Source organism: Bison bison, unplaced genomic scaffold (assembly GCF_000754665.1).
Source record: "Bison bison bison isolate TAMUID 2011002044 unplaced genomic scaffold, Bison_UMD1.0 scf7180017864043, whole genome shotgun sequence".
Classification (NCBI taxonomy): domain Eukaryota; kingdom Metazoa; phylum Chordata; class Mammalia; order Artiodactyla; family Bovidae; genus Bison; species Bison bison.
Genome location: NW_011494615.1, coordinates 59,016 through 70,590, shown reverse-complemented (window position 1 = coordinate 70,590; position 11,575 = coordinate 59,016). Strand labels below are relative to the sequence as shown.

The 11,575-nt window shown below is 51.2% G+C and overlaps 1 protein-coding gene across 3 annotated transcripts in view; it reads left to right on the top strand.

The window, feature by feature from the left end:
• The first annotated feature begins 459 nt into the window (after positions 1–459).
• POMGNT2 (protein O-linked mannose N-acetylglucosaminyltransferase 2 (beta 1,4-)) overlaps positions 460–11,575 on the top strand; it is a 44,946-nt gene continuing 33,830 nt past the window's right edge. Inside the window, exon 1 of one of the 3 annotated variants that reach the window (XM_010835422.1) lies at positions 460–646. The gene's annotated coding sequence lies outside the window, so the exon portion shown is untranslated. The remainder of the gene's footprint in view (positions 647–11,575) is intronic. The other 2 variants (XM_010835421.1, XR_824879.1) reach the window with 2 other exon arrangements.

Sequence of the window (11,575 nt, the reverse complement as noted above, 5' to 3'; positions counted from 1 at the left end):
TTATATATATTTTTAAAGGCACGTGAAAGTAGTATTTTGATTTGATAAATGACAATTGCTTGTCGGTTTAAACTTGCATTTAAGTTTACTATCGGGCCTCCCATAATTGTATAAACTTAACACCAAGCGACCTGGAGAAGGAAATGGCAGCCCACTCTGGTATTCTTGCCTGGAGAACCTCATGGACAGAGGAGCATGGACGGTCCATGGGGTCACAAACAGTCGGGCACGACTTACCACCGAAAAACACGAAGCGCAACGTCACTTCTTCAGGAGCAAACTACAACTCCCAGGATCCCCCGGGTCGAAGGAGCCGGCAACCATCGGACGCAAACTGCAATTCCCAGAATTCCGCGAGCTTAGGAAGAGGTCTGGCCACCGGCTGAGGCGGTGGAACCGGCGAGCCTGCGCACGTGCACAGCTGACGCGAGGGGCTCGCCAGCTGGGCAGGCGCACGTAGGGCACCTGCGAGGCGAGCGGCGGTGACGGACCAGACTGCGCGGAGGAGCCTGCGCTCCCTTCCTGGGCCTCCACGGCTCCGAGCAGGCGGCTGGGGCAGCGGCGGGCACGGGTTCGGCCAAAGCCATCTCCGCGGAGGGCCGGCCTGGAAGCTTCAGCCCCGTGGAGCGCGGGCTGTAGGGTGCAGGTGAAGTGCGCGCGCTCGCGGAGGGCAAGGGTTCCGCGACACGGCTGGGTTTGGAATTGAAGGAGCGGTCCTGCGACCTCCCCGCTGGAGAGGAGCGGAGGGGGATTTGCAGCTGGGAGGAGTGATGTGTGTTGGGGCCGAAGGAGGCACGGGAGATGGCGAGGGTGAGGGGAGGTGGACCCTCGAAGTCCAGGTACCGCGGGCCCCGGCGTGTCAGCTACAGACCTTAGCTCCGGGCTGGCACCAGCAGCCGGTTCCCACGCCCTTCTGCTTGGGAGATGGTGCGCATGAGGCGCGGGTGGCGGGGAGCCAGGCGAGAAGCACGGAGGGGGCCTGGCCCTCCCAAGCTCCCTGTGAAGGCAGTACCAGGACAGCCCGTAAGTGACCCCTGGGCTCCTTGGGGGCTCAGTACGGTGCCCACTGTGTGTCTGGTGATGACAGCCTGGCATCGCCTGCTTGACAATGCTGGGATAGCCTCAGAAGTAGGGACACAGTGGGCTTCTGTCCCCAACATGTGTGTAGGAGCCTGACTCCTGATGAATATCCTCTGCTAAGGTCAAGGACCCTCAGGCCAGAGTCCTGCCAGGTGGTGGGCAGCTAGGGTTGGCTTTCTTTATGCCAACCAAGTCTCAGAACCTACTTTTGGGGGAATCGAGAATGGCATGGGAATGGTTATCGGGTGAACTATCTCATAGGATTTGGTGGCTCAGAGCACAGATAGAATAGAGTTCCTTTACCAAATATGTTCTGCTACGTGTACAGGGCATTCAAGTCTTGGCTCTCACTGACTAAGTGTGAGCCCTTGAGCAAGTCACTTATCCTCTCTGAACCTCTTATTTCTGTGCAAGACGGGGTTGCTGTGAGGATTAAATAAAATAATGCTGTACAAGTCGGAAGCCCAGTGTCTGGTGCCCAGTGACCGTGCAGCAAATATTAGCATTTGTGGTTGCTAACAAACAGAAAATGTAAGAGGTTAGATTGGAACCGAGGTCTGTATCACTGGAATTAGCTGCCCACTCTGACTCTCATGGATCTTGGAGATCTTTTCTCCAACTCATCCTTGCACATTACAATGAGAAATCTGAGTCCCACTTGCCAGCGGAGCCAGGAAGGAGCACAGGGGAGTCCTCTCTTCCCCAGAGATGGACAGAGCATCAGATCCTGAGTCTTGGGCCCTGGGAGGGTGAGGAGAAGCAGAATGGGGATCCTCAGCAAAGGAGGTTGGGGTGCTGGCGACTGCAAGTGCAGTTCCCCCGCACTGCAGCTGTGTGTGTGTCCTGGTGGCCTCCATGTGGCAGGTGTCAGAGCATTTTTCAAACTGACCTTCTGGTTGGCAAGTTCTTGCTCTGAGCCTTGCTTTAGAAAATACTTAGCAATAACATAGGCTTCTAGTGAATACTGAGCTAACCAGAAAATTAAATTATCAAATGTTCCAGTCCCCGAATATCCTTGTTAATTCTCAATTGGTTGTCAGTGGATATGCTTCCCCCAGGCCTGTCTATCACCTAGTAGATTTTTTAATTGGATAAAATCATGAACATGAAAGGCAGAGCCCAAAAATGTCATCTTAGGCTTTGAAACCAAACTTGGGTTTGAATCCTAGTCTCACCACTTGATAACTGGGACACTGGACAGTTCCCTGAATAATTCTGAGCATACATCCTCAAACGTGGAATGAGATTGGTTAACACCTGTTACAGATTTGTAATAGGGAACAAATGAGATAATTCTTGTCAGGCACTTAGCGGTGTTCCTGGCCTGGAGTCTGTGCCAGTGAATGGAAGTTATGGCATTATTATGGTTAATAATAATTATATAAAAATAATTGTCAGGCACTGTGCTTTGCCTGAGTTCTCTTTGAATTCACAAAACCACCCTGTGAATTCAGTATAATTGTTTGTTAGAAAGTGAAGGCTTGCAGGGTTTAAGAATTGGCCCAGGCAGACACAGAAGAACAAATAGCTACATGATACCACTTAAAGGATGAATGTAGAATAGTCAGACGTATAGAAGCAGAGTGTGGAATGGTGGTTGCCAGGGGTTGTAAGGAGGGAAAATGAGATGGTATCAGTGAAAGGGTGTAAAGTTTCAGATAGACAAGATGGCCGAGTTCTGAGAGCCCTGCTGCCCAGCATACAGCTGTGAACCTACAGTTCACAATACTCTACTATATGTTTCAGATTTTGCTTTGAGGGCAGAGCTTACGTTAAGTGTTCTTATCACAAAAATGAGTAAATAAAGGGACAGAGGAAACTTTCGGAGGTGATGCATAGGTTATGGCATAAATTATGGTGATGATTTCCTGGGTATCTACTTATCACCACCCTTAGCGTGTTGTATATGTTAATTATGTACACCTTTTCGTGTGGTGAAAAAATTTAAAAGAAGAATTGGTGTATGATGATGCAGCTGCTCAGTGTCAGGAGCAGAGCTCACATCCTGGCATCTCACTGCAGAACTGGAGCCCTTTACTTCCCCTCCCCTGCTGGTTGGGGTCTTCACGCTTCTGGAAGCCTGCCTGTGACCTGGGGCAGCCTCCAGTGTTACAGCAGGTAGCCTCGGCCGCTTGGAGAAGAGGCAGGAGCCTGCAGCCTGGCCGAGGGTGCTTCCCCTCCGTGTCTGAGGTTGACCAAGGCTGGAGGGTGAAGCGTTAGCAAGAAGCAGCCAAAGGCCCTGTGGGCCCTAGAGGCTCTCATCATGGACCACAGGGCCAGGGAAGGGCGTAATCTGGGTGACACCTGGAGGCCTGGTTTGGAGAAGAAGTGATCTTGTCTGGAAGCTGGGAAGAGTCCCGGAGGCATGTGCTTCTTCTGGGCCTGACCTCTGCTCTGGGGAGGGGGTTCGCCTGCGAGCTGTGGGTTTGAGGAACGCCAGCCCCCTGCCTTTTCTTGGCGGCTTGTGAGAGCTCCCACTGCCCCCAAGACCTTTTATAATATAAAGAGTTGGAACAAATAATTTCTAAGGCCTCTTATAGCTCTAAAAAATGTTGGTTTTGTCATTCTAAACATGTGGGTTAACCCTGTCAGCACAGCACCAGTGTGGGTGGGGTAATTGTCACCCCACTGTGCGCCCCACACCTCCCTCTGGGTGAGAGAATGAGCACAGCTCCCTGAGCTGCTTGCCTGGAAGGGTGGGGAATGGTTACACACAAGAAGCCTTGGGTTGCTAAGTTACAGTTGAGGGCCTATGGGTCTTTGTTTCCAGAGCTGTCCACAGCTGCTCTGCCCTTCCTTGCATGAGGAGAACTCACAGCTCTGAGGTCTTTCCTGCTTTTCCATCATCGACTGTGCCTGTGAGCCTGAATTAACTGCGAACCCCGGAGTCAGGCACACGCTTGAATTCTGGTGCTTCTGCTTGAGCTGCAGGACCTAGAGGAAAGTACTTAACCCCACTAAGCTCTAGTTTTTCATATTAAAAGAAAATAGAGATAACACGAGTACTTGCATTAGAGGGCTTGTGCATTGAGGCTTAAGTGGAAGTGGGCAGAGAACGGGCTTAGGACAGTGACTGGCACATAGTAGGTGCAATGAGGTAAGATGGTGGCAGCATTAACCTCTACCCACTGTCCAGAGGCCAGTATCCTCTTCCTGACATGTCGAACAGCTGTCAGTCCTTCCATGTTTTATTTATTTATTTGGCTGTAGCAGGTCTTCTTTGCAGTGTGCAAACTCCTTAGTTTTAGGAGTTAGGCTTGTGGGATCTAGTTCCCTGACCAGGGATTGAACTCGGGCCTCTGCATTGGGAGTGCAGAGCCTTAGCCACTGGACCAGCAGAGAAGTCCCAGTCTTTCCATGTTGTTTGGCTTCCCAGATCCTTACCTGCATACTCAGGACCCAGGGTCTGTCAGGAAGCCACACCTTTCACTCTGCCATTGGTGACTACCATCAGTAGTCTTTTTTTTTTTAATTTTTAAAAAATTAATTAATTTTATTTTTGTCTGCACTAGGACTTCATTGCTCTGTGCAGGCTTCCTCTGATTGTGGCGAGCAGGGGCTACTCTTCGTTGTGGCTTCTAATCGTGATGTCTTCTCTTGTCATGAGGCTTCAGTAGCTGCGGCACGTGGGCTCAGTACTTGCAGTTCAAAGGCCCTAGAGCACAGCCTCAGTTGTTGAGGTGCATGGGCGTAGTTGCTCCGTGGCATGTGGGATCCTCCTGGACCAGGGATCAAACCCCTGACCCTTGCATTGGCAGGCAGATGGGAAGTCTCATCAGTACAGTCTTAATGCTAAGAGTTGTCTCTCTTCTCCACTTTGAAAAGCAGAACAGAGGGCCCTTTCCTGGCTGGGCAGTGGGTACTCAGCCCTGGGCTAGGCTTCAGGGAGGGGTTGGGGACCAGGTCTGCTGTACTGCCACCATCACTGTTGTTCCCAGTACAGACCTTTGGGTGCGGTTGTTTTAGACACACCCAGTGACAAGGAACACCCTGGGCACCTTCAGTAGTGGGGGTTTGTGGCAGGATCAAGGCACATCCTGGGGGCCTTCAGGAGTTATCAGGGTTAGGCTGGGTCCCAGAGCTTCCAAGAGGAGGAACAGTGGCCACTGTTAGGAGCCAGAGAAGCAGTCCGGCCTTGCTGCCTTCAGGAGTCCATTTCTCAGGAGACCGACTGACCTCCCTGCAGGCCTGCAGGTGTGGGCATCTGATACCAGCACCACCCGCTGATCTGACTTCTCGGGCATCTCCACCGGTGGCTGCCTTAGGCCCAGTCTCCACTCTCTCATCCATTTAGCTGTGGCCTAGAGAACTGGGCTGGTTTTGTTTTGTTTTGCCACTCAGCATTATAAGGGATGTGGCTTGTGTGGGAAGGTGTGAGCTGGGGAAACTTTTCTCAAAGTGGAATACGGCTGCTTAGAATATGGCAGCCTTTCAGGCTGCCCCAGGAACATAGGCTGCCCCAGGAACATCATTTTCGCAGAGGCTGGGGAGAGGATTTACTAGCCTTTGTGACGGGGAGGGCTGTCCTTGGTGGTTTACCCTGGGCTGGAGAGAAATGCCCTGCTGGGTATTTAGAAGCGGGGAACTGCAGAATTGTGGAGTGTTACGGAGATCTTAGAGGACTTCCTGAAATTGAGTTCACACTAGAGTCACCTGAAAGCTTTATTAAAAACACGGGTTCCTGGGTTCCCTCAGGGATGCTGGTTTAGCAGGTCTGGAGGGGCCCCAGATTCTGCATTTCTCACATCCCAGGTGCTGCTAAAACTGCTGTGGGGGACCCTGTGTCCACCTCACAGGTTGACCTTGATTTTCCAGGCCACTTCCTGGCAGGGCAGGGGCTCACTACAGTCGCTGATTCCTCCGTGTTAGAACAGCTCTAAGCCTTAGAGAAGTCCTCTTCCTGTCTCCCACACTGAAATCCCCCCATGACTTCCTTCTGCAGGCCTTGCTTCAGGGCCCTGCTGGCCCTCGCAGCCATGCTAGGGGCAGAGTGGCAGCCGGGAACTCCGTGTCCATTCTTCAGCCCGGGGCCTGGGCTGCATGTGTCAGCAGCGTGCGTGTGCCCACTCTGTTAGAGAGGGGTGCAGCCCCCCCGGAGCAGCCTCACTCTTGCTGCTCTGCCCCTCAGTGTTTGAAGAATGCCCAAGGTCCAGGGGCTTCCTTTCCCCGAAGAAGAGGGCCCTACTCCTTGCATCCTACACAGAGTGGGGTTTCTGGATCTTTCCTGATCTTGGCTGCCCCACTGGGAGATTCCCAGAAGTACTTGTATAGAGTAGTTTCATATGAACAATTAGGCACATAGACTCTGATTCCTGCTAGAGGTGCATATTTAGAGTCTAATCATGAAGAAACACCAAACAAGCCCAAATTGAGGAATACACCAGAAAATATCTGACTCTGTTAAAAACTGCTGAGGCCATGAAAGTCTGAGAGGCTGCCCAGATTAGGGGAGACGAGTGAGACATGCTGCCTGGCCGCCAGGCTTCACCTTGGCTTGGATTCTGGGCCACAGAGTGGAGACCACAAATTACTAATTGTATTGTATCAATATTAATTACCAATTTTGTGTGATACGAGAGAATGTTTTCATTCTTAGGAGACAGATGATGAAGTGGTAGGGACTAAAGGGGCAAGATGTCTCTGGCTTATTTTTAAAAGGTTCGGAAAAAGAGAAAATGGTACAATGAATGTGTCAGATTAGCAGTTGGTCGTAAGGCTAAGGATGTAGGAGAGTTCTTTGTACTATACACACAGTTTTGTTTTGTTTTTTCCTAAGTCTGGGATTATTTCCAGATAAAAAGAAGGAAAACAGGTAACAGAGATGACATTGTAGCCAGCCCGCCTTCATTAGTCTCATTGCTGTTTGCTGCGTGACCTTGGGCAGGTCTCAGTGGGCTTCGGTCCTACCATCTGTAAAATGAAGATCATCACGTGAAGTGGAGAACCCAGCACCTCATGATTGGCCAGTAGATGTTGGCTCTGATGTGGTGGTGGTGGTGGTGGTAATGATGGGAGGAAGGAGATGAGGGTGACATCTTGGTGATGAGGCCAAAGGAAAACCCTCGCTGAGGCCTCTCGCCTCCTTGTCACTCACTCATGCTGGGCTCTAGGCTCCCCGAGCGTTTGGCAGGGACTGCTATGACCTTGGCACTGCCTGGCTCCCCCACTGCAGGGGCCTCACAGGTGATCACTTGAGCCCAGGGGGCTCCACTGGTGAAACGCACGTCTCCTGACGCTGCCCACTCTGTGCCTGTCTGTAATGCACTGCCCTTTCAGCTGCATGTGGCTTTGGGCCTGCATGTCACAGCCCTGGGATGGGAGAGGAGCCCATAGCTGGGTGACCTCATGGCTTGCTTGGTGGGCAGATGTGAGACCTGGGCACAGCGGTGTCTGCTGTGGACAGAGGTTTGCCATAGTCATTGCCAGCAGGGACGTGTGGACACCTAACGGGCAGTCATCTTAACCCCCATGACCACAAAAACACCTCCAAAGCCTTGCTCAAACCAGCCCCCCGCCACACCACCACACTTACAGGTCGCTTCCGTGGATAGCCTCGGGTGGAACTGGGACCATTTCCTGTCACGCACACTTCTCCCTTCTTCTGGGCGAGTGTTTTATGCTTCTTGTCGTGAGTGGCCTTCTGACCCTCTTGATGCAATCAGTCGTGCAGGCGTGTTCTGAGCATCACAGCAGCCACTCACTCGATTCTCTCTTCCTGTTTCATCCCTGTTTGTGACCACACTGGTGCCTAGGAGTGCTTTTCTGTTACGCCAGAAAGGGCCAACACAGGGGGCTCTAACTTGCAAGTGACCCATGGGTGTGAAGCAAAAGCCAGATGGTGTCACAGCAAGTTGTGCGAGCAAGGGTTTCTGTGTTGGTGGTAGGCGGGACTCAGCTCCACCTGTTCAGTTGTCCCGCCTATGCTGAGTGCCTTGGAGTCTTGGCTGTCCTCAGCAAAGCTTGCCTTTGCCCATCGTGCCAGAGTAACACAGACTGGAATTCTCTTGCTCCACCCACAGCCCCACCGGTCCATCCTGGGAGTTCCATCCGGTTTTGTTAAAAAGAAAGAAGGGTCACTGTGTTTACCTGTTGATAGAGGACGAACGTCTGCATCTTCGCCTTTCTTTGCTCTTTGTACTAAACTGAGGAGTTATTATCCATGTTAAGTTTTCGGTCTAAGCATGTGAACTTGTAACTAAATGTTAAAGATGCCTGATCACTTAAATATTAGGTTTTACAAGGAGTACTCAGAGGCTGCCAACATTTGGCCAAAATGGAAACGCTTCTGGGGGAAACCCTGAGGCCATCAGTGTTTGTTCAGGCTTGTCAGGAGCACTGATGGAGATCTAAGTTTGGGCCCCACGTAAACATGACGTGAGGAGTAGCAGTTCCATGTTCTGCTTCTGGTAACCATAACCAGGAGGGGGGAGGAGCAGGGAGAGATCATTCTGAGGGCGTTTGAGTTATTGGAGCTTGTGTGCTGTTCGCTAACTGGCGACGTGTGAGACGCATTGGTGCAGGACAGGAAGCTTCCATCATTCAGCACCAGTGATTCAGGCTGCGTTTAGGGTAAAAGCATATTTTTCAATAATTAACAAGAACTCTCTGATTTTTCAGTTGGGGGTATGAACAACCTGTTAAAGTAAAATTGTTGTACTATTAATAGAAAACCTTCTTTAGACACTGTCGCCAGCCCTTGTCTTGGCCTGGCCCTGCCAGTCTTCTGAGCCTGGGTCTGGTGGGTGCTGGCAGTCCTAGCCTCCTAGCCCTGCTCCTGGGGGCATGACCAGTGACCAGCTGGTCCTGGCAGTTGGGAACCCAGTAGAGCTGGCCAGGTCAGCAGCAGAGGGCTTCATTTAAGACCAGAGCTCACATCCTTGGGCCATTACACCAGCAACAAGGCCAGCAGCCGCAGTCCTTGGGCCTGCCTGTCATCTTCACTCAAGTGGAGTAGTGGCCAGAAGTTACAGACTAAGACATTTCCCATTTTAAATGGATTTCTGGCTTCTCTGGAAAACCAGAAAAGTAGTATTACAGACAGAATTGTGTCCTTGGAAATTCATAATCAAAGCCCTGGCCCCCAGTATGACTGTATTTAGAGATAGGACCTTTAAGGAGGTAATTAAGGTTAACTTCATGGGAAATAGATGGGGAAACAGTGTCAGACTTTATTTTTTTGGGCTCCAAAATCACTGCAGATGGTGACTGCAGCCATGAAATTAAAAGACGCTTACTCCTTGGAAGGAAAGTTATGACCACTTAGCATATTGAAAAGCAGAGACATTACTTTGCCAACAAAGGTCTGTCTAGTCAAGGCTATGGTTTTTCCAGTGGTCATGTACAGATGTGAGAGTTGGACTGTGAAAAAAGCTGAGCACCGAAGAATTGATGCTTTTGAACTGTGGTTGGAGAAGACTCTTGAGAGTCCCTTGGACTGCAAGGAGATCCAACCAGTCCATTCTAAAGGAGATCAGCCCTGGGTGTTCTTTGGAGGGAATGATGCTAAAGCTGAAACCCCAGTACTTTGGCCACCTCATGCGAAGAGTTGACTCATTGGAAAAGATTCTGATGCTGGGAGGGATTGGGGGCAGGAGGAGAAGGGGACGACAGAGGATGAGATGGCTGGATGGCATCACTGACTCGATGGACGTGAGTTTGAATGAACTCCAGGAGTTGGTGATGGACAGGGAGGCCTGGCATGCTGTGATTCATGGGGTCGCAAAGAGTCGGACACGACTGAGTGACTGAACTGAGCTGAACTGAAGGTCATAAGGGCTTCCCTGGTAGGTCAGATGGTAAAGAATCCGCCTGCAACGTGTGTGACCCAGGTTTGATCCTTGGGTCGGGAAGATCCCCTGGAGAAGGAAATGGGAACCCATTCCAGTGTTCTTGCCTGAAGGATTCCGTGGGCAGAGGAGCCTGGTCATAAGGCTGGGGCCCTAATCTAATAGGACTGGTGTCCCAGTAACAAGGAGAGAGACCAGAGACCTCTCTCCCCTCGGTGCACACAAGGAGGTCACCTGAGGACACAGTGAGAAGGTAGCCATCTGCAAGCCCCAGAGAGAGGCCTTAGGAGAAACCAGACATGTAGACACCTTGTTCTGGGACTTCCAGCCTCCAGAACTGTGTGAAAAGAAATGTCTGCAGTACTTGGTTATGGCAGCCAGAGCAGACTAATACCAATAGGTGCCGCCAGGGCACTGTACTGCCAGGCCCTCGTCAACTTGAACTTTCTTCTGGGTGTTTGGTCTCTGGGGCACACTGCCCAGAGACCGTTGGTTCTTGGCCTCAGTAAGCATGTGAATTTGTACCCTCTGCTCAAGGCCTGGAATTCCTGGGGCTCTTACTCCTTATCAGATGCCAGGGCCCTTGTGAACGGCTTTTCTGTGCCTGTGTCTGGAGCCTGGCAGGGCCCCCGGGAGTGGAGCCGGCACTCAGGGCTGGGTGGGCAGCCTCGGCTGGGTTCCCCCGTAGTCAGGACCCCCCAGGTCTTACTGTATTTGCAGGTGTGGTGGCAGCATCAGCACCTTCCTCCGGTGCTTCCTGGAATAGGTGGGATCCTGGAAAGGTGGGATCCCACTGTCTGTAAGAATCTGACCATCCATTTCTGGTCCAGGAGCTGAGGGAAGCAGTTTGGGGGTTGGGGGGTGAATTGGTGGTTTCTTCTGTCTGCTTCAGTTTCTAGAGGGCTATTTTAAGCATGTTTTAAATCTCATTTCTTTTTTACTCCCTTTCTTTTGAAAAGTATTTTTTTCTTTTTTTTTTTTTTTTTAGTTTGAATCCATTCTTCAATGGCAAGCCACTCCAGTACTCTTGCCTAGAAAATCCCATGGATGGAGGAGCCTGGTAGGCTGCAGTCCATGTGGTCACTACGAGTCGGACGCGACTGAGCGACTTCACTTTCACTTTTCACTTTCACACAATGGAGAAGGCAGTGGCAACCCACTCCAGTGTTCTTGCCTGGAGAATCCCAGAGACGGCAGAGCCTGGTGGGCTGCCGTCTATGGGGTCGCACAGAGTCGGACACGACTGAAGCGACTTAGCAGCAGCATTGATTGACTAGTCAGCAAAATTAAAGAAAAAAATTAGATAAACATCTTACATCTACCAGACCTGATATATTTTTGGTGAAAATATTCTAACACTAAAAATATACCATTGAAAACATTCTTGCTCCATATCAGTCTTCGTCCTGGCTGAGCCACTAAGCTCTTTGTGCCGCATACCTGCTGGGTCCTAAATGCACTCCCAAGGGAGAGGAGGCCCCCCACCAGCGCTGCCTGCGGAGAGGAGCGCAGCGGCCAATGTCCAGCCTGCTCGGACTGTGCCATACAGGTAGTTACGTCCCCACATCTAACTGAGCCTGTCATCAGGTGAATGAAGGAAGGAGTCTAAGGACCTATGTGATGAGTGATTCAAGGGCACAGCTTTCCACCACGGCCCTGCCTCCAGGCCTCAGGAGGGGTTTCCTCTGGGGATCTTCTCAGCACGTGCG